At 39.1% G+C, this 22,784-nt stretch overlaps 1 pseudogene; it reads left to right on the top strand.

Moving 5' to 3' along the window:
• The window catches only part of LOC145906399 (NACHT, LRR and PYD domains-containing protein 3-like), a 31,962-nt pseudogene extending 15,140 nt beyond the window's left edge, over positions 1-16,822 (top strand).
• Positions 16,823-22,784: the final 5,962 nt, after the last annotated feature.

Genomic DNA, 22,784 nt, shown 5'->3' on the forward strand with positions numbered 1-22,784 from the left:
AATTTTCGAAAAATTTATATTTGTTACAAATTTTCTAACGCAAAAGGTTGTGTAATGTCGACCCTGATTGACAACACGCACGTGGTTAAAAGCAAAGTTTTCATGCCGGGTCAAATACACCCGCAAAATGTGGTGACTTACTTTTCTTGATGTACTTCAAAACATACTTATCCCTCATCAATCGCCAAAGTACGCGTTGTAATTTCCCGTTCGCCCGATGCCCTGGATGGGTTCAAATGAAAATAAACACGTTGTATCGATTGTGTTAAGGTCGCTGTAAAAGTCACGATGTAAATACACGAATGTACCGCGCGATCACTTTGTGTTCGTTTCAAAGATTTCAAATGACTGAAGTAAATCAAAGAAACCGAGAACCTCTAGCGGCCATGGTTTCAATATGAGGTTGGACGGCATTGCACGAAATTGCCTGAATATAATCTTGTGTCGGTCGCGATCGTGTTTCGCAAAGCAGGCGGAGATTTTGGACTTCTGTGATAAATGCAATAAAAACATTCAATTACAGTTAATAAGGAAACTGTCTTACACGAGGTCGCTCACGCTTAACGCATCCGCTAACGTGGTCCTGTTTCGCGTTTTTGGCTTTGACAAGCCTAGATTAGTCATCGCTTCACTTTATCGCCCGGTATTGGATTCGATTGCCCCGCATGCAGGAAACATGTGACTTTGATTCGGTTCAAAGAAGTCCACAACGTAGCGAAGTGGGTCCCGAATCGTGTTGTCCGAAGATGAAGTCACGCTACGTTAATGAAAAACCCGGGAGCTTTACCTCGTTGGGATTCGACTACTGATGTCGGTACCCGGTGTCGCACTGTCAGGCGTCAACGGGCAAACGCGAAATCGTTTCGCTGCACCCACGCCCCCAATGTGTTACAAAGAGGAAACAGGAAAATCACGATCAACTTACATCGCGCGCTTATGCGCTCAAGCGCGAACAAATTAAACGTACATCTTGCCACAGGTCTCGCAAACCGCACATCGGTTACACTCATTCGCATGTGATATGACATCATCGGTTTTGCCAAAATGCAAATTAATTATTACTTGTTTGATTCATGTTTTCAACTTATTGTTTTTGATATCACTTATCTGTGTTGTTATTCACACTTTGTTTAACATTGATATTATTTTTTTCAGCTGAAGAAGCTCAAACTCTCCTACAACGATACAGAAGACCATGGTGCGGTTTACGTGGCCGACTGCATCCACACCATTGAACAAGTGGAACTGCATGGATGCCGCCTGACAAGCGCTGGTGCCAAACATCTATCCGAGAAGATTAAATTGTTAAAGAAACCGGTGAGTGATTTCATGTCTTAGTTGGAATAAAAAAGTAAAGCACCGAAATTAAAGCAACAAACTACGTCAGTTCAATGCTGACAGTATTCATGTCTCCATGTAACTCCTAAATGTAGCATTTCCCCTTATACCGAGACTAATAATGGACATTATATGACTCCCAGGACACTTAATGTGATGTTTCTAAATTAAAACCTGGAGTTTCGGTAAAAATGGTCGAAAAATGTTGTTGACCATTTGGCGCAGCAGTAACCACAATCGGCGACTTTAAGTTTGAAATTCTTGAGGGTGAAATTTACATTAGTATTTTACAACATGTGAGACGTGATACCCACGTGGGTCGCTTTATGTATTTCCAGGGGTTACAATTGAGGGTGAATTTTGCCCAAGATTTAATCAAAAAACTATAAAATAAACTGGTTTTAACAAAGACGGTTCTACATACGAAACAGGAAAATCACGATCAACTTACATCGAGCGCCACTGGGCTCCCCTGCAATGTCTCTCTCGGTGTCGTTTGATGTCGAGAAGTGAAATAAACCTAAATGCAGTCATGTATGGAAAATATTATTCACTAAATCAAGCAGAATCAATTAAACGTACATCTTGCCACAATCCTCACAAACCAAACATCGGTTGCATTCATTTACATACACTGTCAACCAGTTTGGGTCAAAAAAGCCCCAAAAAATTGGGTCTGTTCATTGGGAAACCCAAAATATTTTTTGGGTTATTCATACCCAAAAATTTTTGGGTTAAATATCTTCTTACCCTATAGATTTACCCAATAATCTTTGGGTAGAAACACACTCGACCCAATTTTATCTGGTCACTATTTTGGGTTTAAATTCACTATACCCAGAATCTGTGTCATTTTTTGCACATTAATCATAGACATTGCACAGCTTGTTTTTTCGAAGAATTACATTTATTGTTTCTTGTCATTCTGTGGAAAGAACATACACATTTAAAATAACTACAGTCAACACAAACAACTACAGGCTTATTTTGTCAAGTTGAAGTTTTAGCTCACGCACTGAATCATACATTGAGTTTTCAGGAATATTAAGCCGATATGTTTGAAGAAATTGCAGTGTTTTGGTAATATGTGGGCAGTATTGATAATTGAGAATATAATACACAGCAAATAAAGCTATGATGCCTTTAGAAATGCTGTCCACACTGAGCACAGGGTTCTTCTCCGCAAAAAGTGTAATTTTTTGCGGCAATAAAATGTCTCCATATACAATCAACACAGTTTGTTGCCGATCTCCAAAGTCGGCCCTGATATCTTCAAATGTTGTGTTGGCCTAAATAGTAAAACAATTTAGTTACATACTCAGTTACTATTGGCCTGTGCTAAATAATAAGGATGCTGCTTTCCAATACCTAAATTGTACTTTTTACACTATGCCCAATTTTAAATAATTATGCACAGAATAACTTTTTGGGAGCAAATAGCCTTGCTAGTCTTGTGGATATAAAATGAGTACATTAGGTCAATAAAAAAATTGCCCTCACACTAATGACCTGGCCAATGACCCAAACAACAACAAAAATTTTCCATGAAAATATGAAATATGATTGCTTATACTTACAGGGCACAAATCTAGCAACTTGCTGTTTTGTATTGGACTTGCTGTTTTGTATTGGACTTCGATTAAGTACACAAAAGTAATCTTCTAACCATAAAGTAAACATCTACAAAAACAAAAATTTTGTAACATTTTTATGTGATAGTTTTTTCAGGCTTACCAGTAAAGCAATCATTCTCATCAAATGGCAAAAAGTCCAATATTTTTTTCATATAGGATGTTTTGTTTGGTTTTCCCGAAGAATATTTAATATTTGTTTGAAACAAGTTTTTGGCAATGCTGTTCAAAGCAGCTTCATCAGTAAAATTTTGTTTTCTTTTAAATTCACGAAGCAACTACAAGAAATAGAAATTACATTAAATTCAGTCCATAAATTTACAGTACCGCAGTCAAGCTATGGTTCAAAGCCGCTACAAATTGGCAAGTCAGAAGAAGATTTAAAGAATCAGCAGTGGAGCTCTGACTTGTCAATATGTGGCTTTGATGTATATGTGACAAAAATACATTAAAATACAATTAACATACCTCGTTGTACATAGTTAAAGCTGGCCATTCTTTTATTAATGTCATAAGAGAAGGATTATTTTCCAAAACAAAGTTTTTGCGGACACAAAATGTTTCCTCCATTTTTTCTGCAATAAGTTTCTTATTGCGCAGCAAAGTTGTTTTTTTAAATTCATGCAGCAGGATCTAAAATAATCAAGTCAAAAATCAATCATAACAAAGCTTTAAAATGTTTAAATCCATACTTCTATTGCCTCGTCATACAAGTTTTCGCCCCGTGTACGTACTTCATTTGATTGATGAGAAACCTTTCTTCGCTTTAAAGAAGGGTTGTTATATGCTCTTTTGATTTAGGGGTACCCATGACACTTCCGCTGTTTTTTAGCATGCACATTTAGTCGGTCTGATATATTTTTGTACCAAAATGCCTGTGAAATGTAAATAAATAAGCATGGTTATTGAATTACTTGGTAAGTTATACTTCACTCTAACCTTGCCATCTGTTGCACCTAGTCCAAGACGAGCTGATTTGTACTGCTCCAAGAAAGCATCTAAACGCCTCGTTCTTTAGATGTCGGCATGGTCTGCAAAATATATATATATAGCTTATAGCCTACCTTTTCCAAGTTAAATTTATCAAAGCTTTGGCAATTCTTTCACGTTTAAAGAAGTATATGTACAACTTACTCTCAATTTCAGCATTTATTTGAAGAACTTCCCCTTGTGGGACGTCTTCCAGAGTAGTCTTGACAAAATCAATTAAACCCTGGATGCTTAAATCCATACTAAGTCTTTTTCACTTTTTTTGATTAACTCACAAAATGACACACGAAACAGCTTACAACACTACCTGTAATTAAGAAAAAGGAGCGCCCAAACGTTCGGTAATCACGTTCGCACAGGTAGAGACAAAGAAGTTCAAAGAACTAAAACTGGGGAGGCAAGTTAGTTTGGCGCCCTTTTCAGCGAGCAGTCAGGCGTGACGCGCACATTGTTTGAACTTCAAAAAAATAATTTTGAAACACAAGAATTGTTTTAAAAAAGTTTTTGTACTTCACACGGTTGAAGGATTGTAAATTAGAATTTTTTTTATAGTTTTAATGGTAAATCTGTTTCGTCGAGCAGATTTCAATAAAATTCAGATAATTCAAGTGGTTTATTTTCACAAGATTGAGATTTATTATGAGCTCATTATGAGGATAATACACCATAGTAAGAGTATAATACAAATAAACTATTTTTAATTCTACCGCAGCATTACGTAATCAACCGGTGTCAAAAACATTTCGCAGCAGCGAGTGGTGCAAACAGTTCTAACGGCGTAAAGCGATTTGTAGCTATGCCGTATGAATGAAATTTTTGTCATTCTTTCTTTATAAGCTAGCTAGCCCTTAAACTGACATGTATGCAAACCATACCGACGATGTAAGGTTCAGACTTGTTTGCAAAATTGATAATGTATGGTAAAATAAAACAAAAAAAAATAACCCAATTTTTTTGGGTACAGTACAAGCATCACTTTACCCAAACACTTTTGGGTAAACAACAGTAAGCCCAATAATTTTGGGTATAATTATTTAGGTAACTTTCCTTTGGGTATAAATCATAAGGAAAAGCAGCATTTTACCCAAAAACTTTGGGTATGTTAACATTGTACCCAAAGTTGCCTTTGTAATTTTACCCAAATTGGTTTACAGTGTATGATATGTCCTCATCGGTTTTGGCAAAGTGCTTGCCACAAAATCCGCAATGAAATCGTACACGCATATTTATTGCCAGCTTTTAAGATATGCAATGATCTGCTACGTACCCTGGCTGCCTCCGTGGTGAGACACTTGGAACTTTCAAATGGATTCGCCCTGATGGATTCTGTTTGTCAATCATTGGATTTCACCTTTGTTTACCTAGATGACATACTGGTTGCGAGTTCCTCGTTAAACCGCACATATCTCAAACAACTTTTCAACGACTTGCAGTCTTGTCATTAACGTGAATAAATGCGTTTTCGGAAAAACGCAAATTGATTTTCTGGGACATCGACTTGATTGCAAAGGAAATTTGCGATTAATTAGCGCACATTTTGCTACAAATTTTCCAGCGCAAAAGGTTGTGTAATGCCGACCCTGATTGACAACACGCACGTGGTTAAAAGCAAAGTTTTCATGCCGGGTCAAATTTACTCGCAAAACGTGGTGACTTACTTTTCTTGATGTACTTTAAAACACACTTACCCCTCATCAATCGCTAAAGTACGCGTTGTAATTTCCCGTTCGCCCGATGCCCTGGGATGGGTTCAGATGAAAATAAACACGTTTTATCGATTGTGTTAAGGTCGCTGTAAAATTCACGATGTAAATACACGAACATATCGCGCGATCACTTTGTGTTCGTTTCAAAGATTTCAAATGACTGAAGTAAATCAAAGAACCGAGAACCTCAAGCGACCATGGTTTGAATATGAGGTTGGACGGCATTGCACGAAATTGCCTGAATATAATCTTGTGTCGGTCGCAAGCGTGTTTAGAAAACCAGGCGGAGATGTGTGAGTTCTGTGATAAATGCAATGAAAACATTCAAATACAGTTAATAAGGAAACTGTCTTACCCGAAGTCGCTCACGTTTAACGCATCCGCTAACGTGGTCCTGTTTCGCGTTATTGGCTTTGACAAGCCTAGATTAGTCATCGCGTCACTTTATCGCCCGGCAATGGATTCCATTTCCTCGCATGCAGGAAACATGTGACTTTGATTTGGTTCAAAGAAGTCCACATCGTAGCGAAGTGGGTCCCGAATCGTGTTGTCCGACGTCGAAGTCACGCTAAGTTAATGAAAAACTCGGGAGCTTTACCTCGTTGGGATTCGACTACTGATGTCGGTACCCGGTGTCGCACTGTCAGGCGTCAACGGGCAAACGCGAAATCGTTTTGCTGCGCCCACGCCCCCAATGTGTTACAAAGAGGAAACAGGAAAATCACGATCAACTTACATCGCGCGCTTATGCGCTCAAGCGCGAACAAATTAAACGTACATCTTGCCACAGGTCTCGCAAACCGCACATCGGTTACACTCATTTGCATGTGATATGACATCATCGGTTTTGCCAAAATGCAAATTAATTATTGTTTGTTTGATTCGTGTTTTCAACTGATTGTTTTTTGATATCACTTATCTGTGTTGTTATTCACACTTTGTTTAACATTGATGTTTATTCATTCAGATGAAGATGCTCAAGCTCTGGGGCAACAATATAGAAGACCGTGGTGCGGTTTACGTGGCCGACTGCATCCATAACATTGAACAAGTGGATCTGACGAGATGCGGTCTGACAAGCGTTGGAGCCAAACATCTATGCGAGAAGATTAAACTGTTAAAGAAACCGGTAAGTATTTCATGTCTGAGTCGCAATAAAAAAGTAAAGCATCGAAATTAAAGCAACAAACTACGTCAGTTCAATGCTGACAGTATTCATGTCTCCATGTAACTCCTAACTGTAACATTTCCCCTTATACCGAGACTAATAATGGACATTATATGACTTCCAGGACACTTGATGTGATGTTTCTAAATTGAAACCTGGAGTTTCGGTAAAAATGGTCGAAAAATGTTGTTGACAATTTGGCGCAGCAGTAACCACAATCGGCGACTTTAAGTTTGAAATTCTTGAGGGTGAAATATACATTAGTATTTTACAACATGTGAGACGTGATACCCACGTGGGTCGCTTTATGTATTTCCAGGGGTTACAATTGAGGGTGAATTTTTGCCCAAGATTTAATCAAAAAACTATAAAATAAACTGGTTTTATCAAAGACGGTTCTGCATACGAAACAGGAAAATCACGATCAACTCGCATCGCGCGCCATTGGGCTCCCCCGCAATGTCTCTCTCGGTGTCGTTTGATGTCGTGAAGTGAAATAAACCTAAATGCAATCATGGATGCAAAATATTATTCACTAAATCAAGCAGAACAAATTAAACATCTTGCCACAATCCCCACAAACCGCACATCGGTTACATTTATTTTCATATGCTATGACCTCATCAGTTTCGGCAAAGTGCATGTTACAAAATCCGCAATGAAATCGTACACGCATGTTTATTGCTAGCTTTTAAGATATGCAATGATCTGCTACCTACCATGACAGCCTCCATCATGAGACACTTGGAACTTTCAAATGGATTCGCCCTTATGGATTCTGTTTGTCAATCATTGGATTTCACCTTTGTTCACCTAGATGACATACTGGTTGCGAGTTCCTCGTTAAAGGTTCACCGCACACATCTCAAACAACTTTTCAAAGACTTGCAGCCTTGTCATTAACGCGAATAAATGCGTTTTCGGAAAAGCACAAATTGATTTTCTGGAACATTGAATTGAATGCAAAGGTGCTCAGCCACTTCCTGACAAAGTTTTAGCCATTCAACGTTTTCCGCCCCCAAAGGGCCTACAAGAGTTTGCTGGTATGATTAATTTTTATCATCGTTTCCCGCAACCACGGGCTCAAACGGCATTAACCATCGATGCGTCGGATATAGCTATTGGCGCGGTATTGGAGCAGCAAATCCATGGAATTTGGAAGCCGTTGGCTTTCTTTAGCAAGCATCTGCGACCCGCAGAAACAAAGTACAGCACTTTTGAATGTGAGCTTTTGGCGTCATATTTTTCTGTTCGCCACTTTCGATATTTTCTTGAAGGTCGAAAGTTCACCGCGTACACTGATCACAAGCCTTTAACATTCGCACCGAATAAGCAGTCGTAACCGCATTCTGCTCGACAGCAACGCCATAAACAAAATGTTGTTGCAGATGCATTGTCCCGGTCGTACATTGCCTCTGCAGGTCAAACATATATTGACCTTGATTACGCCCTCGCTGCTGCTCAACAAAGCCAATAAGTACAAGTATACCGCACAGCGCTTACCAAGTTAAAGCTTCAAGACATAAAGTTTGAACCCGGTTTAACGCTCTTATGTGACATGTCAACCGGTTCCCCTCGACCAATCATTCCACAACCATGGCAACGTCGTGTATTTGACGTGATTCACGGGTTGTCGCATCCTATTGTTCGAACCACACAGAAGCTGGTATCAAGTAAATTTGTCTGGCATTGCATGAATAAGCAAGTTCTCACATGGGCTCAGCTGTGCTATGCTTGCCAGAAGGCAAAAGTTGGCAGACACACGCGTGCACCATTGAAGCATTATCCTACAGCTGAATGCCGTTTTCAACACATCAACGTTGACATTGTTGGGCCTCTTCCACAATGCCAAGGTAACAAAAACTTATTTACAATCGTTGATCGGTTTACTAGGTGACCTGTGGCTATACCTATGCCCGATGCTACCACAGAAACGTGCGCACGTGCTCTTGTTCACCATTGGATAGCCCGATTTGGCGTTCCATCTCAAGTTACCTCCGATAGAGGTTCGCAATTTACATCGCATCTGTGGGCGACTGTTACCAACGTTATTGGTATTAAGCGCAACTGCACAACACCTTTAAGCCCTCAGGCAAATGGTCTTGTGGAACGTTTTCACTGGCACTTAATGAGTTCCTTAATGGCCAGACTCAACTCTTCAAATTGGATAGATCAGGTGCCATGGGTGTACCCATGCCGAAAGATGATCTTCAATCCTCCAGCGATGAGCTGGTATATGGCGAACCGATCGCTGTACCGGGTGATTGCATTCCGCACACCACCACTGCCGTTGAACCCTCGCAATTTGTTAAAACGCTTCGCAGTTCCGTTTCCCGTGTTCTACCTGTACCAATGTCCCGCCATCGAACTTATAGTACTTTTGTTCATGATTTGCTTTTTACTTGCGAGTATGCGTTTGTTCGGAAAGATGGATACTGTCCTCCTTTAAATTCACTATATCAGGGAGCTTTTCATGTTGTAAAGCGCAACGACAAATATTTTGTGTTAGATATTTCTGGAACTCGGCACACAGTCTCCATTGATCGCCTTAAGCCGGCCGTTATTAATGCAACACAGCCAGTTCTTACACCAAAGGCTAAAAAGAGAGGCCGACCTCCAAAAAGTGCAAAACCCGCTTCTGGGGGGAAGTAATGTAGCGACATAATATGTTGTAAGGATGTACCGTCGCGGGTGATGTTAGTTTCAGTGCGTGTTGCCTTTTTCTTGCGATTCATTCGATTTACTGCGAATAAAGAGCATGAAGCACGCCACAGGTTACACTCATTTGCATGTGATATGACATCATCGGTTTTGGTAAAATACATTTTCCACTCACTCTTTTCCATTCTGCAAATGTTTTCTTTGCAGAACTTTTAAAATTCATCGTTTTTCAACCCGGTGTCGAAGAACTGAAATCATCGGATTGTCAGCATTAACCTTGGGTCGAAATTTACAAATCAATTATTATATTTCCATTAAAATCAAACCACCAGCATGAAGATCTCTTGATAAAACATCGTCTCATTATCTTGAACAAATAATGCAACAAATCTGGAATGTGATTTTCTCCCAAACTTCTTTGTTTGTTCAAGCAGTAACACTGAAAATGACCTCAATTCTCCTCTACCCTTCTTAGTGAAACTGAAATTACGTCAGCATTCCAATTCGGACGTCTTTACTTTAAAGGAGAAGCAACAAAAAATCTCAACAAACTAAACACTGTCCTTAAACACGCGCTTTTGAGCAAAACATTTGCGTCGTTTTGGTTTCGTTTCCAATGCATTTTGCCTCATTTTTCCTTCTATTCTCGCAGCTCAAAGAAGCGAATTTTCGAAAAAAATCTTTTTGCTACAAATTTTCCAACGCCGAAAGGTTGTGTAATGTCGACCCTGATTGACAACACGCACGTGGTTAAACGCACAGTTTTCATGCCGGGTCAAATTTACTCGCAAAACGTGGTGACTTACTTTTCTTGATGTACTTTAAAACACACTTACCCCTTATCAATCGCTAAAGTACGCGTTGTAATTTCCCGTTCGCCCGATGCCTTGGGATGGGTTTCGATGAAAATAAACACGTTGTATCGATTGTGTTAAGGTCGCTGTAAAATTCACGGTGTAAATACACGAACGTATCGCGCGATCACCTTGTGTTCGTTTCAAAGCTTTCAAATGACTGAAGTAAATCAAAGAAACCGAGATCCTCAAGCGGCCATGGTTTGAATATGAGGTTGGACGGCATTGCACGAAATTGCCTGAATATAGTCTTGTGTCGGTAGCGATCGTGTTTCGCAAAGCAGGCGGGGATTTTGGACTTCTGCGATAAATGCAATGAAAACATTCACATACAGTTAATAAGGAAACTGTCTTACCCGAGGTCGCTCACGCTTAACGGATCCGCTAATGTGGGTGTTTCGCGTTTTTGTCTTTGACAAGCCTAGATTAGTCATCGCGTCACTTTATCGCCCGGCAATGAATTCCATTTCCTCGCATGCAGGAAACATGTGACTTTGATTCGGTTCAAAGAAGTCCACAACGTAGCGAAGTGAGTTCCGAATCCTGTTGTCCGACGTCGAAGTCACGCTAAGTTAATGAAAAACTCGGGAGCTTTACCTCGTTGGGATTCGACTACTGATGTCGGTACCCGGTGTCGCACTGTCAGGCGTCAACGGGCAAACGCGAATTTTCGAAAAAAATCTTTTTGCTACAAATTTTCCAACGCCGAAAGGTTGTGTAATGTCGACCCTGATTGACAACACGCACGTGGTTAAACGCACAGTTTTCATGCCGGGTCAAATTTACTCGCAAAACGTGGTGACTTACTTTTCTTGATGTACTTTAAAACACACTTACCCCTTATCAATCGCTAAAGTACGCGTTGTAATTTCCCGTTCGCCCGATGCCTTGGGATGGGTTTCGATGAAAATAAACACGTTGTATCGATTGTGTTAAGGTCGCTGTAAAATTCACGGTGTAAATACACGAACGTATCGCGCGATCACCTTGTGTTCGTTTCAAAGCTTTCAAATGACTGAAGTAAATCAAAGAAACCGAGATCCTCAAGCGGCCATGGTTTGAATAAGAGGTTGGACGGCATTGCACGAAATTGCCTGAATATAGTCTTGTGTCGGTAGCGATCGTGTTTCGCAAAGCAGGCGGGGATTTTGGACTTCTGCGATAAATGCAATGAAAACATTCACATACAGTTAATAAGGAAACTGTCTTACCCGAGGTCGCTCACGCTTAACGGATCCGCTAATGTGGGTGTTTCGCGTTTTTGTCTTTGACAAGCCTAGATTAGTCATCGCGTCACTTTATCGCCCGGCAATGAATTCCATTTCCTCGCATGCAGGAAACATGTGACTTTGATTCGGTTCAAAGAAGTCCACAACGTAGCGAAGTGAGTTCCGAATCCTGTTGTCCGACGTCGAAGTCACGCTAAGTTAATGAAAAACTCGGGAGCTTTACCTCGTTGGGATTCGACTACTGATGTCGGTACCCGGTGTCGCACTGTCAGGCGTCAACGGGCAAACGCGAAATCGTTTCGCTGCGCCCACGCCCCCAATGTCTTACAAAGTGGAAACAAGAAAATCACGATCAACTTACATCGCGCGCTTATGCGCTCAAGCGCGAACAAATTAAACGTACATCTTGCCACAGGTCTCGCAAACCGCACATCGGTTACACTCATTTGCATGTGATATGACATCATCGGTTTTGGCAAAATGCAAATTAATTATTGTTGGCTTGATTCGTGTTTTCAACTGATTTTTTTGATATCACTTATCTGTGTTGTTATTCACACTTTGTTTAACATTGATGTTATTTCATTCAGATGAAACTACTTAACCTCTCCTACAACAATATAGAAGACCATGGTGCGGGTTACGTGGCCGACTGCATACACAACATTGAACATGTGGATCTGGATGGATGCGGCCTGACAAGCGTTGGTGCCAAACATCTATCCGAGAAGATTAAACTGTTGAAGAAACCGGTGAGTGATTTCATGTCTTAGTCGGAATAAAAAGTAAAGCATCGAAATTAAAGCAACAAACTACGTCAGTTCAATGCTGACAGTATTCATGTCTCCATGTAACTCCTAACTGTAGCATTTCCCCTTATACCGAGACTAATAATGGACATTATATGACTTCCAGGACACTTGATGTGATGTTTCTAAATTGAAACCTGGAGTTTCGGTAAAAATGGTCGATAAATGTTGTTGACAATTTGGCGCAGCAGTAACCACAATCGGCGACTTTAAGTTTGAAATTCTTAAGGGTGAAATTTACATTAGTATTTTACAACATGTGAGACGTGATACCCACGTGGGTCGCTTTATGTATTTTCAGGGATTACAATTGAGGGTAAATTTTTGCCCAAGATTCAATCCAAAAAATATAAAATAAACTGGTTTTAACAAAGACGGTTCTACATACGAAACAGGATAATCACGATCTACTTACATCGCGCGCCACTGGGCTCCCCTGCAATGTCTCTCTCGGTGTCGTTTGATGTTGTGAAGTGAAATAAACCTAAAAGGAATCATGGATGGAAAATATTATTCACTAAACCAAGCAGAACAAATTAAACGTACATCTTGCCACAATTCTAACAAACCAAACATCGCTTACATTCATTTGCATGTGATATGACATCATCGGTTTTGGTAAAATACATTTTCCACTCTATCTTTTCCATTCTGCAAATGCTTTCTTTACAGAACTTTTTAAATTCATATTTTTTTCAACCCGGTGTCGAAGTACTGAAATCGTCGGATTGTCAGCATTAACCTTGGGTCGAAATTTACAAATCAATTATTATATTTCCATTAAAATCGAACCACCAGCATGAAGATCTGTTTATAACACATCGTCTCATTATCTTAATAGAATAATGCGACAAACCTGGAATGTGATTTTCTCGTAACCTTCTTTGTTTGTTTAAGCAGTAACACTGAAAATGACCCCAATTCATGCTCAGCATTCTCCTCTACCCTTCTCACTGAAGCTGAAATTACGTCAGCATTCTAATTCGGACGTCTTTACTTTGAAGGAGAAGCAACAAAAAATCTCAACAAACTCAACACCGTCCTTAAACACGTGCTTTTCAGTAAAACTTTTGCGTCGTTTAGGTTTCGTTTTGCATTTTCTCTCTTTTTCTGCTATTCTCGCAGCTGTTATTCCTGATCACCCTGCACGTGTGTGTTTTTTCTGCTAATCCTGATTGACAACACACACGTGCAGGATGTCGATTTATGCCTTTTTCAACGCCACGGTTCGAAACGGCAGGCGTGAATAAATTATGAGTTACCGATATGCAGTACCACGAACAGACGCTACTGTTATCTACAAAGTCCATAAATTGATTCACTGTAATAACTTAATTTATCCTAACAAATCGGTCACGCCAATCTTGCAACATTCACATCGATCTTACTAGTTTTCTTTTATCGAAGATTGGACGCCAACGATTTTCCTATTGACATGTGTTTGACAATTTTTGCTGTACATGCTGGTGGCAAAAGTATTGAAGACGTTGGTGCCAGTATAAGTCGTTTAATTTCGAACCGCAAAAAATCAATTGAGGATTGATTCTCCTCAATTGACATTATTGAACAACAGCATTTAACGGTTACGTAGTGTTGAAAACTTAATGGCACCATCACCCCACAAAATAAATGTTTCTGTTTAGATTGCTAAATAAACGCAACAATTTTTTTGGAAAATATCCATGCAAAAACCAACCATCTCTTGCTTTGAGGTTCAGTAAACTAGCGCGTTAAACTAGCCATTTTGTCCAAACATGGAGTATTGTTAACGAACACGTGGCATTGTTACCAAACATGTTTCATAGTTACGAAACTAGTACCTTTTCCGCCAATCGGACCTCAAAAGAGACATGGCCTACAACAACAAAAGTAATTGTTTTGTCGTTATTCCAACCTGTATTCTAAACCGATGTAAGTACAAAAATTCTGTAATCGAAATATTACGACATTTTCACCATCCGACAAGCTCGACAATTTTTCTCAAGATGTTCGACACGCAATAAAAAATCGACGCCCTGAGCACGTGGTTAAACCCCACAGCTTAAGCCGGTTCCACACTCACGCTTTGCGCCGGCGGATTCTTTGTTTGTTCCAATGTCCCGAGCGTACGCCCGCACGCCGGCGTATAATGAAACAAACAAAGAATCCGCCGGCGCAAAGCGTGAGTGTGGACCCGGCCTTAGGTTTCTTCCATGTATTCTGGCTGTCCTTGGTTTCTCTCTCCTCTTTACGTAGAACTCGTATCTCTGTGTTTACGATAAAACACATCAGTTGTAAGTTTGAGTTTTCATGCCGGGTCAAATTTCCTCGCAAAACCATTCATTTGTTTCTTATTGATTTCATGACTACTGAAGCCTCAACAACGTCAATTTTCACAACTATTCACTTACAATCAACAGCTACGTCACGCTATTGTCACGTGATTGGACATTATTCTTTTCCAAGTTTGGCTGATTTTGCAAAAAAAAGGTTTTCTATGTTTGTTTGGTTCGCGACGTTTTTTCTTTTGGTTTCGAAGATATTTGGGGATGGAATGTTTTGAGTTGCATGCGTCAGTGTTTATACCGCAAACATTCGGAGAACAACTGTTGTTGGTAGTTCTAGTGAAAAGAAAATAGCACGAATGTGAGTTAAAGAAACAGCGTAAGTGTAACGGATAATTTGCCTTTCTCTTTACGTTCTCTCGCTTTGTGTTGTGTCTCGCGAGTTTTGCATTGTTACACAACACAGACCGCAGAATGAAGAGCAACTCTCCTCACTGTGACGAGAAAAGACACGTCACGAACACTCTGAGTTAATTGCCAGTGATGTTTTGAATAAACGTGGGTTTTCTTTGTTTATTTGTACAACGCACAATATTATTCCCTTACTTTTACATTTCCGTTAAACTTTCGGCTCCGCTTTTCGGATTATATTTGATATAAAGCGTTTTATAGTTTTTTGAAGTAAAACACCTATTTAGTAAAAAAAAACTGCGAGGTGCGCTTAATGTTGGTTGCCACGCGACGAAATAGAAACAATGGAAGTTGAAAATTTGAAATCCCCAGTACATGATGTCCAGGAAAAGCAGTTGGAAGGAGTTAAACCCCGGTGTTTCCACTACACGCGTTAACCGGACATACAACGTCGGTGATCCTTGCTATGAACTGTATTACGGACCACGACATGACAAAGACCCACGATGGGTTCCCGCACTGGTCATCAAACGTTGCGGAAGTCGAAGTGTTCGGGTTAAAGTTGTTCCTCGAGGTCCGATATGGAGACGACATATTGACCAACTTCGACCCAGATATGCATCATCACAAGATGACGAGCCAGGAGATGAACCAGCAGATCACCCAACATCACGCGATGTATCCGATGATGAAGAGTCCGGTCGTGCCGATACGCGCGACACGGTCACCCCTGAGACTATCGTTAGTCCTGGCAATACTCATTCACCTGCGGCGCAGGAGTTGTCACACGGGGATAGTTTACCCCGGCGCTCGAAACGGCGTCCGAAGCCTCCAAAATATTATGGTTATTAGTGTCATTTTGCGTTGTTCGATAACCCAATATTGGCGGGGAGGTGTTGTGTAATTGTATCATTATGTGTCCTAAAGTTGACCTAACGCAATGACGTTTTAGATTTGCCGTGCAATCAGCGTGTCTGGCAATGCGACATACGCCTGCGAAATTACTGCGCATTTCAGTATCTAATAATTTCGTTCCAGGCGTTATGCGTGTTGGTTTTGGCTATAAAACCTGCGCACCCTTTTTTATCAATACACTTGAACTGTTTGCAGCTCAAGAATACAACACTTTACATTCGCGATTTATCACTTAAAAATGTAAAGATCATATAACACCTAGAAACTGTGTTAAATTTAATAAAATATCAAAATCGGCTGATGTAACCACTAAGTAACATTAAACATAAGCAAAACGGCGTAAAACCGACACAAATTCTCAAAAAGTAACACAGAATTTGTGCTGCAATTTTGCGTAACAAGACTGACTTAAATACTAACAAACCATTGTTTATTTGTTTTACATTATTTACATATTCCTAGTAATTTCTTGACGAAAAAATTGTATTGTGCCAAATGTTTCAAACAACAACAAGATCACTGACGTCACAATTTCATGAGAAGAAACTTGCTGTGTTTATTTTTGACTTTTTAGTTTATGTTATTGCAAATCCACTCTGGTCATTTTACAACAACATAATTAGATATTTACGACCATAACATGATCCTAAACCTCCAAGCTTAAGTTATTTTGTTGTTTAGATGGAGTTTCTTGGTCTGTTCGAAAACCGTTTGACGGATGAAAGTGCTGAGTCATTGGCTGCATGTGTTCACAACATTGAGAAGTTGCATGCTTGGCATTGTGGCTTCACACAAGCAGGGAAGAGTCTCATCAGATCAAAGTCGCGAGGAAGAGTTGACTTTTAACTTTCCATTCTAGCTTGCTGTTCCTTAAGTTATTTCATATGAAACATTTGATTTACATTCAACTGAATATCTCCACGCTACACCAGGTGATGCAATATTAACCAGGATTTCATGAGTGTTGGTCGTATAACCTTGAAACGTATAATTAAACCTGATTCCATTAAAAACCTTTCTGTAATTTCATGTCAATATTGTTTTTGTTTTATCTTAATTCGTCATTTCCATGTTTTTTTTGTTTTGGCGGTTGTTGAGAAAACATGATAAATAGAGGAAAGGAAAACGAATGACAGAATGACAATTATCATGTTGTTGTTTTTCCAGATTTATTCGTAGTTTGTTTTTGTTGATTACAGCGTGTATGGATTGTAGTCGTATAATCTGTACCTTTGGTTGTCATGCCAACCGATGTAGCGGTACAGAATAATTATCCCAATAATATTATGTGTGCTGATTCTTTTGCTGAATGAACAAAATTGTATTGTTTTGTGTGATATAAAATATTATGGAATAAATACGTGTTGAAAAACCGTGATGTCATCCCGTCATAATTAAGTTTAACCTCATTGAATTTTCGTTTACACACGAATTCCTTTGTTTTTCGGTTTGTTTATTGTTACGTCATAGTATGTTCTGCTTGATTAACTGCACGTGTTTAAAGCATAGAGCGAGGCGCATTGTGCGTTTGACCGATGTTGCCTTGATATTTTTTTACGCTACCACAGAACAGGACATGATTCACACATAAGGAAAAAGGGGGCAAAGCGAAAAAGATAAACAAACATGACAATTTACGTTGGACATTTCAGACAGTGAACGACAATTTAGTTTTATGCAATTAAAAAGTCCAGAAACATTGCTCAGAAAATTAACACATTTCGTAAAGGTCGGGTTCGTTTCCGCGTACTTGCTCATGTAAATAGCATATCTTGCAGATAAGATCGCACAATTTAAAAACGTTTGCTTGGCATATGAAAATGAATTCTAAATAGTTTTTCTGCATCTGTTAAATTTAGATTTCGTCGTATTCTATCGCTCTAAAATGAAATAACATCTTCCCAGTACACAATGACAATGGGGCACGAACAAAAAAGATGACACACAGTTTCCATCTGCTTCTTGCAAAAAGAATGTAATTGCTTGTTGATTGTCACGGCATTAAGATTCAATTTGGAAGCTTCTTAGTTTGGTTTCTATGGTTGACATGTAGACATGCTTATAAACAAGGGGCCATGGGGTATGTTCACTTAACCTTTATGTTTGAGAAGGTAATATATGTCTTTTGTTTTGTTTCGGGCATGCAAAGTCTGAATTATGGTATTGACATGGGAATTATGCGGTGGGACACACTCCATATCCCACTCGGGGGAAACGAAATCCGTATTATTGGGCGTTAAACCGCATTTTTTTTGCAATTGTATCGTATGCAAGATACTCTACGTTTGCGTTTAGTATTACCTCCAATCAATTTTCGTTGCAAAACAGCCTTTCTATCATCTTCCAAGTTTCATTAACCTTGTCGTCGTGGAATTTTCTAAACCATTTTAAGTTTAGTGCAAGGAGGTAGTTTTCAACATCACTCACGGCAAGGCCGCCTTCGTCTACATCCAAACATATTGTCTCTCTTTTAACTCTTTCCCACTTCGACCCCCAAACAAATTTAAATATTGGTCGCTTGATTTTTGAAATAAGATCGTTGGTTAAGATTATCGGTAATACACTGAATTTCTACGTTAAAATTGGAATTACCAGAGATTTAATAATTGTTGTCTTTCCGAGTAGTGCCAAGCCTTTTAACGACCAGAGATTTAAAACCACTTGGATTTATTTAAGAGTGGGATTAAAGTTCCTGTTAACCATAACATTGTTGTCATTTGTTTTGATTGGTATTTCTACCCCAAGATATTTTATTAAGTTCTCGGGCAATGACAAACCTTCATTTTCCATTGATTTGAAACGTTCATTTTCATTTACCTGTAAAAAAAGCGACGGACTTATTCATGTTTAATTTGCACCCTGACAATTCTCAAAACTCCTCTATTACTTTAAATACCTTATGAAAGTCGTCCTCATCTCCCTTTAAAAAAAACGATTGTATCATCTGCAAACATTGAGACTTTAAATTCGTGTTGGTTAATTTGAATGCCTTGAAAGTTGGCCTTTTTAAGTGCGCTCGCAAGACATTCTATGCATAAAACAAAAAGAGAAAGTGGATCTCCTACTCCACGTTTAATTGTGAACTCCGGCGACAAGTGGTTGTTGTTTACTATAATACCGGTTGGTTGCTGGTAAAAGTATTTGATCCAGGATTTAATTTGACTGCCAAACCCAAATATTTTGAGTACCTCGTAGATGAAGTCCCAGCTTATGGCATCAAATGCCTTGTATATGTCCAAGGACAGTATCGCACCAGGGATATTACGAAAATCTGCGAAATCGAATACGTCGAACAAAAGGCGAATGTTCGTACCAATATTTCTACCGGGTAGAAAGCCGTTTTGACTGGGAGAAATTAGTTGGTTCAAAACCGATTTTAATCGCGTGTTTATGACTTTGGAGGCAATTTTATTATCTACGTTCAGTAGTGTTATCGGCCTGTAACTTGCCGGTAGGAGAGAGTCTTTTTCAGGTTTTGGTATTAATGTTACCACCCCCTGCACTTGCGTGTTGGAGAGCGCTCCAGTTGTCGTTGTGTATTTCCAAGCTGCCATAAACATGTTTTTCAAGTTACTCCAAAAGGTTAAATAAAATTCTGCAGGAAAACCATCTAATCCGGGTGATTTGATTTTTCTATTTGCATTAGCGCCGTGTAAAACTCTTTTTCCGTAATTTCTGCATTTAATTCAAAGGCTAATTGTTCATAATTTTGGTCGATCAAGGTATTCTAATTTACGAGCGGTGGCATTAATATCCAGATTGTTTGCGTTTTGCTTGTACAGCTCTTCATAAAAATTAACAAGATCAGACAAAATAAGCTTCTGGTCTGTTATGATCTCAATGTCCGACCTTAATTTATCGATGGTCTCTTTTGGTTTTGTCGCTTCTCTAAGTTTAAAACGTATTTAGTTTTTTTCACCATCTTCTGACGACTGCGGTGTTAGTTTGGCGCACAAGAATTTTTTTAGTTTGTCCTTAAGTATTGACTCGGTTAGTAAACGTTCCTCTTCCCCCTTTTCAGCTAAAGTATCTTGCGCTCTCTTTATACGGTTTTCGAATTCATGTAGGGTTGCTAATCTGTTTCTTTTAGCGTTTGAGGCGTGACGAATTGTTTCCCCCCTAATCACGACTTTTAGTGTGTCCCACTTTGTATGTGGATTTGTATCATTTGGTGGATTTTCGCTTTCGAAGTTGGTGACTACTTTAACTATTTTCTCTCTATAATTAGAATCGTTAATCAAATCATGCTTATTTTGCGAAAAAAGCAACTACGCAGATGAACAATATACAAGGAAATAAAATGGCACGGGCACCAATAAAACTATGAAGGTTGTCGAGTCAGGCGATTCTAATTCCCACAACTTAACTTTGTTAACACTGCTATGAGTTTCCTGCAAGAAGGCAATGTTACATTTTCTAGTTCGAAAATATTGAAAAAACGATTTACGTTTCATTGTGTTGCTAAAACCACGTACATTTTGCGAAAATATGTTAAGAGCTTGTGTTTAAAAAATTCCCTGTTGATATTCCTATGTTCGATTTACTCCGAGTTCCATGTCCCATTCGTATTCCATGCCGCAATCGCAACGGTAAGGACGACTGGGGCTAATTTGGTGTGCCGATATCTTTACAAGTACAACTAATTATTCTGCATTAATACATTCTATTTTTACATGCAATTTCCAATGGGGACTATATGAATATATTTTTTTTTAGTAATTTTGGTATCGTTGGAAAGATCAGCCTATGATCTGTATCGTGTGAAAAAATCATGGCGCTACCTCGTAAGGTGGCCGAGTAACGCGCGTTCAAACTTTTGTTAACTGGCGATTTTTTTTTGTCAACTAACATCCCTCTGGTACTTATCAGCTACGTCTCTGTTATAGGACCTTTTGGTTGTTGCGGCGTTTCGGTGTGGTGTTTGGTTATTTTGTATTTGTGAACCTAAATCTGGGAAATCTTGTTTTCTAGCTGGACAGTTTGCTTGTTTGTGTCCTTTTCCTCCACAATACTTGCAGGTAAAAATTTGCCCATGGTAGGTAACATTAAATTCGAAATTGTCAATTCTAATGTAGCTTGGTATCGGGTTTTCTTCTATGTCGTATAAATTCATTTGAACCACTCTCATTCCGGTCAAGAGCCCTTCCTTATATTTTGGATGGGTAATTCTTTTGACCTTTCCATATTTCTTTGTTAGTTCGTCGACTAGGTATTCGTTAGGAAATGGAATAGGCACCCATCCGATCGCAACATTAATTTTGTCGCTTTCATACAGTCGGACATACTTAATATCAGCGTGTATGGATTGTAGTCGTATAATCTGTTGCTTTGGTTGTCATGCCAACCGATGTAGCAGTACAGAATAATTATCTCAGTAATATTTTGTGATTATTCTTTTGCTGAATGAACAAAATTGTATTGTTTTGTGTGATATAAAATATTATGGAATACATACTTGTTTAAAAACTACGATGTCATCCCGTCATAATCCAGTTTAACCTCATTGAATTTTCGTTTACACACGAATTCCTTGGTTTTTCGGTTGTTTATTGTTACGTCATAGTATGTTCTGCATGGTTAACTGCAAGTGTTTCGAGCATAGAGCGAGGCGCATCGTGCGTTTGACCGATGTTGCCTTGATATTTTTAACCAAACATGACAAATTACTTTCACACTTCAGACAGTAAACGACAATTTAGTTTTACGCAAGTCCAGAAACATTGTTCAGAAAATTAACACATTATGTATAGGTCCGATTTCCGCGTACTTGCTCATGTAAATAGCATATCTTGCAGATAAAATCCCACAATTTAAAAACAGTTTACTTGGCATATGAAAATGAATTCTAAATAGTTTTTCCGCATCTGTTAAATTTAGATTTCGTCGTATTCTATCGCTTAAAAATGAACTAACATCTTCCCAGTACACAATGACAATGGGGCACGAACAAAAAAGATGACACACAGTTTCCATCTGCTTCTCACAAAAAACGCACATGTTGCTATGTATTTTCCCAAACAGAATGTAATTGCTTGTTGGTTGTCTCGGCATTGAGGTTCAATTTAATTTGGAAGCTTCTTAATTTGGTTTCTATGGTTTCTATGTAGACATGTTAATAAACAAGGGGCCATGGGGTATCTTCTCCTAACCTTTTGTCCCAGATATCTTGTGCTTTTGGTTTATTAGAGGGTTTATGTTTCAGAAGGTAATATATGTCTTTTGTTTAGTTCCGGGCATGCAACGTCTGAATTATGGTATTGACATGAGAATTTTGCGGTGGGACACACTCCATATCCCACTCGGGGGAAACGAAATCCGTATTATTGGGCGTTAAACCGCAATTTTTTTGCAATTGTATCTTATGCAAGATACTCTCCGTTTGCGTTTAGTATGTCTGTTTGAAATAAAATCACCGCTTTAATAAATGCATCCATGTGACATTGAACCATAATGGACGATTGTTCGGTTGTGAACCTAGCGTTTAAAAAGCTTTTTGCAAGTTCCTGCAGTGGCTCGTAAATCGTAAGAGTAAAATTCGCTTTAACCGTGAAGACTCAACATTTGCATTTCCATTTAAAATTGCCTCCAACCAATTTTCGTTGCAAAACTGCTTTTCTATAACCTTCCAAGTTTCATTAACCTTGTCATCGTGGAGTTTTCTAAACCATTTTAAGTTTAGTGCAAGGAGGTAGTTTCCAATATCACCGAGTCCGCCTTCGTCTACATCCAAACATATTGTCTCTCTTTTAACTCTTTCCCACTTCGACCCCCAAACAAATTTAAATATTGGTCGCTTGATTTTTGAAAT

Source organism: Ascidia mentula, chromosome 6 (assembly GCF_947561715.1).
Source record: "Ascidia mentula chromosome 6, kaAscMent1.1, whole genome shotgun sequence".
Lineage (NCBI taxonomy): Eukaryota > Metazoa > Chordata > Ascidiacea > Phlebobranchia > Ascidiidae > Ascidia > Ascidia mentula.